At 51.8% G+C, this 8,989-nt stretch overlaps 1 pseudogene; it reads right to left on the bottom strand.

The window, feature by feature from the left end:
- Positions 1-456: 456 nt before the first annotated feature.
- Positions 457-1,795, bottom strand: LOC123163883 (NAC domain-containing protein 41-like; annotated as a pseudogene).
- Between the last annotated feature and the right edge of the window lie 7,194 nt (positions 1,796-8,989).

Genomic DNA, 8,989 nt, shown 5'->3' with positions numbered 1-8,989 from the left:
TTGCCTAAGTTTGTCAAAACGATTGTAGAGAGAAAACCTCACTAAAAACGAGACTTCAGAGTTGATTCATATAGAACCAAATGTGAGTGAAAGAACTGAACCAAAGCTTAGTAGTTGATCATGAAAAATTGACCAGAATCATGAGAAGTTCTACTACTCCCTCGTCCCACAGCTTGAAAAATGTTTTTATATTTTGCGACGGAGGGAGTAATTACGAAGTTTGCAGCTGAGAGAAACTAAGCGAAATAAATATGAGCTGCAGCATGCAAAATTGTCAACACAAACTTCAGAACATCGATAGCAGGAGCAAGAAGAAGAACAACAATTTTACTAGCTTGCATGAACAAGTGGAGCAAATTGCTCAGAGGTACATCCGTGGCGATCGTACATGGACGAACTAATACATCAGCCAGTGAGTATCCTCGTATACACTTTGAAAACAGTTTCAACATCGGACTTAATAGACACTTGCAGGCGAGAAGAAGTTGCTGTGCCCTCCAGCGTGAAGATTGGCCGCGGCATTGCACCTCTTCTCCTTCTCGAGCGCCTCTTCGGCCTTCCACGCTGCTTCAAATGGATCGAAGGAGCACGGCTGCGGTTTGGACAAGTGGTCCTGTCCCTGAAGCGATGGAGCGTCAAGATCCGGCGCGGTATTGTACCTCTTATCCTTGTCAGCATCATGGAAGGCAGGGTAATCGGACTGCAGCATACCCTCCAGCACGCCTTAGTCCAAGGCATCCAGGTACAGAGGTTCCTGTTGGCCCATCTCCACTCCAGTGTTGGCTCCAGTGGCCGGCTCAACTTCAATTGGGTCGTCTTCCATCATTCTCATTAGTTCTTCAAGATCAAAACCATCTTCGTCCCCATCCGGCAAATCGGAAATAGGCCCCAATGGCTCAAAGACACCCTCTTCAGATGTGCTCCTTGCAATGCTTGAGCCAGCCTCAGGAACTGATTGGGTGGACTCCAGCACATCTGACTGGGAGGAAATCTCAGGAGCTTGAGCAACGTCGGAGCGGCTGGATGTTGTAGTGGACTCGCATGATGCTTGTGCATACTGAATAGGGAAGTTGGTGTGAGCCAGCGGGCCATGCATTGCTCTGGCTGCCTCATCATACATCAAGAACGACGGTGTGGCAGGTGCCGAGACGGGGACGGCACCGCGCATCCTCTTCTTAGGGCGCGTCGGATGAGGATCGGCGGCGGCAGCGGGCGGTGGCCTCTTCTGCGCGTGCGTGCTCGGGGTCACGGCCTCTGGTTGCTGTTGCTGAAGCTTGTACGCTTCCGATTCCTGGCGGGCCGCGTCAGGGGCATGCTGAGCCAAGTGCATCTTGCAGAACACCTTCACCCCGTCGGAGACGGTGGCCTCCGGCAGCAGGCATCGGTATTCCTCCATGACCCAGCCGGTGGACTTGCCCTTCTTCTTGAAGGACAGGTTCTTGACCTCGCCGACCTTGACCCCCGCGTGGCAAATCTCCGTGGTCTTCTGGATGCTCCAGGTGCCGGCGCCGGCGCCGCGCACGCTCTGGAGCTTGCTCCCGCTCTTGCTCTTGCACGTGGTGAAGAAGAACCGGTCGCCGCTGCTCACGGCCTGCGGCGCGGGCGCGTATCGGGCGGCCAGATCCTTGGGCTCGCAGCCGGAGATTTCGACGCGGTGGATGAGCTTGTCGGCGCCGTGCAGCGTCTCGCCGGAGAGGAGGCGTGGCAGGTAGTAGGTGACGGCCTCCACTTCCGTAGGGCACAGCCGGTAGTGGTGGAAGACGTCGTCGACGTCGAGCCCCTCCATCCCGGCCGGCGGCTGCCCGATCTGCCGCTAGGGTTCAAGCTACGAAAGGGCGGGTGGGCGACTAGGATTTGGGAGAGGTTTGTCTGCGGGATCGGGAAGGTGTTGTGGTACGCGCAGGTGGTCTTTGCTGATATTTAAAGCCGCTGCACTGCGCGATGGAGGACGCGTGGGATTTCCTTTTTTCTGAATCCGACTATGTCCCCAGTTCAGTTTCCCGTCAGTTATCTGAAATTTGCAGCTCCCGTTTGCTTTCATTTTCTGGAAATTTCCGTCAATCCGATCATGATGCGGTGCTGAAGATGTAGATGATAGATTCCGTGCTGATTGTGATTCTTGGTTTGGAGTAGTACAAGTCCTTCCTATTTCTTTTCCGGGTCCATTTATTTAAACCATACCCCCGGACCTTATTTGGATCCATTTCTTTTCATCCATTGCGCGATAATACATTGCTAACAGCCGCAAGCAGATTCAGCCCAGAGAGAAATTGTTGGCCCCTGTCCTCACCAATGCACGATTCACGTCATATCTTCTAGTCAGAGTGGAGTCAAGTGGCCTGAAACTTGTAGTCACCCAGCCATTAATTAATAGCATTAACGTACGCACAATGTGCTCCCTCTCGCGATAGCCACGTCCGCGATTTTCACTGTGGCGATTTACTGTACCGATTGAGAGAAACAAAAACAAGTGCTCAGCCTCCCTTCGCACCGAAGCGTCCCTCCTTTTCCTTTTCCTCCCATAGGGTTACCGTCGCCGCCGCCGCCCTCGTTCCCTCTCCATCTCCTGTCCCGAGCCCAACCTCCTCCAGCCTTTGGTTGCGACCTTCCCGGAACGAGGAATCTCGTCACCATGATCTCCCCGCGCGGATACAGCGGGCCGTCATCGAGCTTGGCCACGGCGGAGGTCCGACTCCACAACCACACGCCAACGGTGGAAAGACTGTGGGGGCTTTCTCCGTGGGACGCCGCCATGGACCTCCTTCTCCTCAACCATGGAGCGGCAACAGGGGAGCCCCGGTCCCCGTCTACTTCTTCTCCATCAAGCTCTGACGTCCGACCCCGGCATCTCTCCCTTCTTCTTTTTGCAGTAAGCTGGGAACACTCGACATGACATCCACCTGCTGAAAACTTACGGAAATAAGGTGGATGACATTATTAATTCTTTACTTGGGTGGCCGCTTGTAGGTGCTGGTGAAGTTGCGGATGAAGACTTCGGTGAAGCCTATCCAGCTGTTGAAGCTGTAGGGCTTGAGGCTGTTCAGCCAGGTCCGGGCCGTGCCCTGGAGCATGAGCGGAACATACTTCACGGCAACGCGCTAGTTGCCGTTTGCTATGTTGACGGCTGTGGAGTAGTCAACCAGCCAATCCTCCGGCTTCACGGAGCCGTTATACTTGGGAGTGTCTCGAGGGAGCGAGAACCCTTTGGGAAAGGGCTCGTCGCGATGCGGGGGACAAAGCAGGCTGGGCCGATTGCATCTTCTTCTTCTAGTACCAGAGATCGAGCCAGTCGGTCGATCCGGTAGCGGGCGTCATTCTCTCCGACTCCTTCACGGGGGCCTAGCCGGCCTCCGAGAGTCGGATGCTCAACAGGCGGCGGGGAGACGCGCCTCTCCCTGCGCGGGGGAGGCGGACGGTCGTCCCGTCGTTCCACTGCTCGTGGGCGGCCGTCTTGGTCGCACTCGATGGTGATGCGTGTGCGGCTGCGGCTAGCAGCCGGCTCTTGGTCTCTTCGGTCGCGGGCGCCGCCTGTCGGTGTCCGGGAGGTCCCGCCGTGTTCTCAGCGAGGGAGGAGGTTCTCGGCCTACTGGCCGGGTTCTACCACGCGGCGGCCGGCTTCTTGCTGCGCAGCGGCCACGTCGATGAGCTACTGAACGCGCTCCGTCATGCAGTGACGCTCGTCACCCTCCAGGTGGTCTAGCTCGTCTGCTGCCGCCTGGGCAGCGCGTAAGTTCTCCATTGGTGTGGCGTAGACTGTGCGGTCGGCCCCCAGCATGCTGGCGATGGTCGCGCCGCGTTGTCGGACTGTGCCCACGCAGCTAGGTTCGCCAGCAGCTGGCGTGCCGCAGACGGCGCGGTCGATCTCGCGCTGGTAGGCTTCGGTAAGGCGTCTCATGGTAGCCAGCTTGCTGGCGCTGTCGAGGAGCGCGACGCGGCAGGCTTCCAGTGTCTCGCCGTTGGCATCTACTGCTACGTGCGCGGACAGGTCCTGCGTTGCAGCCTACAGCGGGTCCTGGCGGCCCTACCAAAGGCTCCGTCGTGGTTGATGACCAGCACCTCCGTGACGGCGCTGTCGCCGCTGTCTGCGCGAGGGAGAGGGTCGTCGATGATCACCACGTGCTCGGGGAAGGCGTCAGCGGGTGCAGCCTCGGCGTCGATGACCATGTCGACGGGCGGATCCGTGGAGCCTACGGACTCCAGGTCGGAGGCGGGCTCGTTGGCGATGGTGAGCTTGCCGAGGAGGTCGACGAGGCAGCTCTTGGTGCTGGCCGCGCCTGCGTCTGGCGCGGGCTCGTCGGAGAGGCGGATCCCGCCAATGAGATCAGTGAGGCAGCTTGCTGCACAAGCGACTTCTGCGCCATGCAGCGCGTCGGCGCATACGCCATCGGGCGTGCCGGGCTGGCTGCGCTCGCCAGGAAGGAAGAGGGTTCCCGTCCAGAACATGTCTCCGGACAACGGTGCACCTTGCCCCACGGTGGGCGCCAAATGTCGGGGATATCTAGCGACATATGCCAGGGGGTGGCTTATCATGGATGGGGACAAGAGTACGTCGCCGGGCTCTAGAAGCGGGAGTGAGCGAGACCGCACGCGCCTCTGAATCTTACCCAAGTTCGGGGCTCTCCGTGGAGATAACACCCCTAGTCCTGCTCTGTGGGGTCTCCGCATGATCACTATCTCAACAAGGTAGCTACAAGCTTGCTCCTTGAGCTGTTTTGGCTAGAGGAGGAAGAAGAACAAGGCTAGCCCTACTCCACTCTCTCTATGCGTGTGTGTCTGGTAACTAAGGTTCTGAACCCCTTGCATGGGGTGGCCTGGGGGGTTTATATAGGCCTACCCCCCAAGGGTACAATGGTAATATGGCCGGGTGTAGGACCCTGCCGTTAGTGTCTCTGGTCGCCGGCTGCTGGGGCCCGTGCCTGGTGGGTCCCGCCGACTGCCGTGCTCTCGGTCGACAGATAGGGCCCGCTACCTGCGGGCCATGTCGGCTGCTCTGTACTGTAGCCTCGCCCCTGATGATGGAGGCTTTGTCGGGGAGAGCGTGGCTACAGTCCCGCCGCCTGGCGGGCGCTCACTGCAGCCACACCCCGTCTCATCTGGTTAATGGTGCACAGACTCTAAGGGGGAGAGGGGCCGCCTGCTAGGAGTCAGCCTACCCTTGTTGCCGTCTGCTTGGGGTTCGCCGCCTTCTGGTGGCTCGCGGACAGGTAGGGCCCGCCGCCTGCAGGCCGTACCGACCGCCCGTCGTGGGAGCGTGGCTCCCTCTGGCGTAGGTGATGTCATGGACTGCGTGGCAACAGTGTCGCGCCGGGCGAGGGGTGTCCGCCTGGTACACCGCACTGTGGCCACGATCCGCCCCGGATTCAGGGGTGGCAGGCCGTACTGTAGCCACGCCCCGTCTCGTCGTGGTAATGGGGTGCAAACTTTGAGGGGACGAGGGGCTGCTTGCTAGGAGTCGGCTCCCTCGTGGCCGTCTTCTATAGTCTTGCCGCTTTCTAGCAGCCGGCCTCTTGGACCAGCCGGCCCAAGAAGGCGCCCGCACTTCCGGAAGGTGTGAGGGGCGCAGCTAGGCCCGATGTCCTGAAATACCATGCGGGGCTGATACGTCTCCATCGTATCTATAATTTTTGATTGTTCCATGCCAATAATATACAACTTTTACATACTTTTGACAACTTTTTATACTATTTTAGGACTAACATATTGATCCAATGCCCAGTGCTAGTTCCAGTTTGTTGCATGTTTTTTGTTTCGGAGAAAATCCATATCAAACGGAGTCCAAACGGGATAAAAACTGATGGAGATTTTTTTTGGAATATATGTGAATTTTGGGACGTGGAATCAACGCGAGACAATGCCCGAGGGGCCCACGAGGGTGAGGAGCGCGCCCCGGGGCTCAGGCACGCCCTGGGCCCTCGTGGCCACTCCGTAAGGCGGTTGGTGCCCTTCTTTCGCCGCAAGAAAGCCAATATCCGGATAAAAATCGTATCCAAATTTCAGCCCAATCGGAGTTATGGATCTCCGGGAATTTAAGAAACGGTGAAAGGGCAGAATTAGGGAGCGCAGAAACAGAGAGACAGATCCAAGCTCGGAGGGGCTTTCGCCCCTCCGCCGCCATGGAAGCCAAGGACCAGAGGGGAAACCCTTCTCCCATCTAGGGGGAAGGTCAAGGAGGAAGAAGAAGAAGGGGGCCCTCTCCCCCTCTCTCCCGGTGGCACCGGAACGCCGCCGGGGCCATCATCGTCACCGCAATCTACACCAACACCTCCGTCATCGTCACCAACATCTTCATCACCTTCCCCCATCTATCTACAGCGGTCCACTCTCCCGCAACCCACTGTACCCTCTACTTGAACATGGTGCTTTATGCTTCATATTATTATCCAATGATGTGTTTCCATCTTATGATGTCTGAGTAGATTTTTGTCGTCCTATTGGTAATTGGTGAATTGCTATGATTGGTTTAATTTGCTTGTGGTTATGTTGCTGTCCTTTGGTACCCATCATATGATCGCGCGCGTGGATCACACCATAGGGTTAGTTGTATGTTGATAGGACTATGTATTGGAGGGTAAGAGTGACAGAAGCTTCAACCTAGCATAGGAATTGATGCATACGGGATTGAAGGAGGACCAATATATCTTAATGCTATGGTTGGGTTTTACCTTAATGAACATTAGTAGTTGCGGATGCTTGCTAATAGTTCCAATCATAAGTGCATGGAATTCCAAGTCAGGGATGACATGCTAGTAGTGGCCTCTCCCACATAAAACTTGCTATCGGTCTAGTAAAGTAGTCAATTGCTTAGGGACAATTTCGCAACTCCTACCACCACTTTTCCACACTCGCTATACTAACTTTATTGCTTCTTTACCTAAACAGCCCCTAGTTTTTATTTACGTGCTCTTTATATTCTTGCAAACCTATCCAACAACACCTACAAAGTACTTCTAGTTTCATACTTGTTTTATGTAAAGCAAACGTTAAGCGTGCGTAGAGTTGTATCGGTGATCGATAGAACTTGAGGGAATATTTGTTCTACCTTTAGCTCCTCGTTGGGTTCGACACTCTTAGTTATCGAAAGAGGCTACAATTGATCCCCTATACTTGTGTGTTATCAAGACCTTTTTCTGGCGCCGTTGCCGGGGAGTTATAGTGTGGGGTGAATATTCTCGTGTGTGCTTGTTTGCTTTATCACTAAGTAATTTTTATTTGCTGTTCTAAGCTGTTCTCTATCTTTAGTTATGGATATGGAACACGAAATACCAAAAAAATTAGGTTTACTTGCTACTCATGGAGATGGGGAACTTCCTAAAACCCTCGATGCTCATTATGTGAAAGATATTATGTACTACTTTGATAATCCCGAGAAAACCCCATTCAACTTTATGATGGGAGTATCATTGGATCAACGTGAATACTTTAGGGATTATCGCTTGACTCAAAAAGGGAAACTAGTATGGGATCAAATTCATATATTGAAGTGGTATGCTCGGGAACTATGGTTGAGATATGATTTTACTTGTTGCTCTAGGATGAAGGCTCCACACCTTCCCTTTTCATGCAAATTTAATGATGATGAAACCTTGGCTTCTTATGCTAATGGTATATATGATTACTATGATGTGGAACAAATAGAAGAATTCGTTGCTTTTATGGGTGCTTATGAAATTGAATCTTTGTTTAAAGAGTGTGAAAATCTTGATGATGTTGTTTACAGACCTGGAAATTTTGCTATACTTAAATATTGCTATGAGAATTATGAATTCAATTCCGATATTGATGATTTTATTGAGAGAGTCTCCACTATCCAAGAAGAGACTAATATTTTGCAGGAGTCTATGGAAGAAGAAATTGATGAAACTGTGAGCTCATTTGATGAAAAAGATGATGAGGAGAGTGAAGAGCAAAAGGAGGAAGATCGGATTAGCTACCCGTGCCCACCTTCTAATGAGAGTAACCCTCCAACTCATACATTGTTTAATTTCCCTTCGTGCTTACAGAAGGATGAATGCTATGATGATTGCTATGATCCCGTTGATTCTTTTGAAATATCCCTTTTTGATGATGCTTGCTATGCTTGTGGCCAAGATGCCAATATGAATTATGCTTATGGAGATGAACTTGCTATAGTTCCTTATGTTAAACATGAAATTGTTGCTATTGCACCCACGCATGATAGTCCTATAATCTTTTTGAATTCTCCCGACTACACTATATTGGAGAAGTTTGCCTTATTAAGGATTATATTGATGGGTTGCGTTTTACTACTACACATGATGATTTTGATAGATATAATATGCATGTTCTTGCTGCTACTACTTGCAATTATTATGAGAGAGGAACTGCATCTCCGCCTCTCCATGTTTCCAATAAGATAAAATTGCAAGAATCTGTTTATACTATGCATTGGCCTTTAGTATGTGTGCATGAATTGTTCTTTTATGACATGCCGATGCATAGGAAGAGAGTTAGACTTCGTTGTTGCATGATATATGTTACTTTGTGCTCACTACTAAATCACAAATCATTGTTAATTAAAATTGGCTTTGATATACCTTGGGATCCGGGTGGATCCATTACTTGAGCACTATATGCCTAGCTTAATGGCTTTAAAGAAAGCGCTGTCAGGGAGACAACCCGAAAGTTTTAGAGAGTCATTTATTTCTGTAGTGTGCTTTTATAAAGTCTAGAAACAAAAACAATGTGCCAAGATTTGCCTTTAGGATGTTTACATCGCTTGTTGGTTTGTGCGGTGCAAAACAGAAACTTTGGCTGTAGTGCGCGATTTTACATTTTTTACTCGAACGTCAAACGGTTCTGAAACTTTTTGCACTGTCTTTCTATACAAATTGTTTATTTTTCCTAAATTTTTACGATATTTTGGAGTACCATAAGTATGGTGAATGTTCAGATTACTACAGACTGTCCTGTTTAAGACAGGTTCTGTTTTTGATCCATTGATTGCTTGTTTTGATGAAACTATCGATAT

The sequence above is a fragment of the Triticum aestivum genome, chromosome 7D (genome assembly GCF_018294505.1).
Source record: "Triticum aestivum cultivar Chinese Spring chromosome 7D, IWGSC CS RefSeq v2.1, whole genome shotgun sequence".
Classification (NCBI taxonomy): domain Eukaryota; kingdom Viridiplantae; phylum Streptophyta; class Magnoliopsida; order Poales; family Poaceae; genus Triticum; species Triticum aestivum.
The sequence above is the reverse complement of the archived record's forward strand: the minus strand, read 5'-3'. Positions and strand labels throughout refer to the sequence as shown.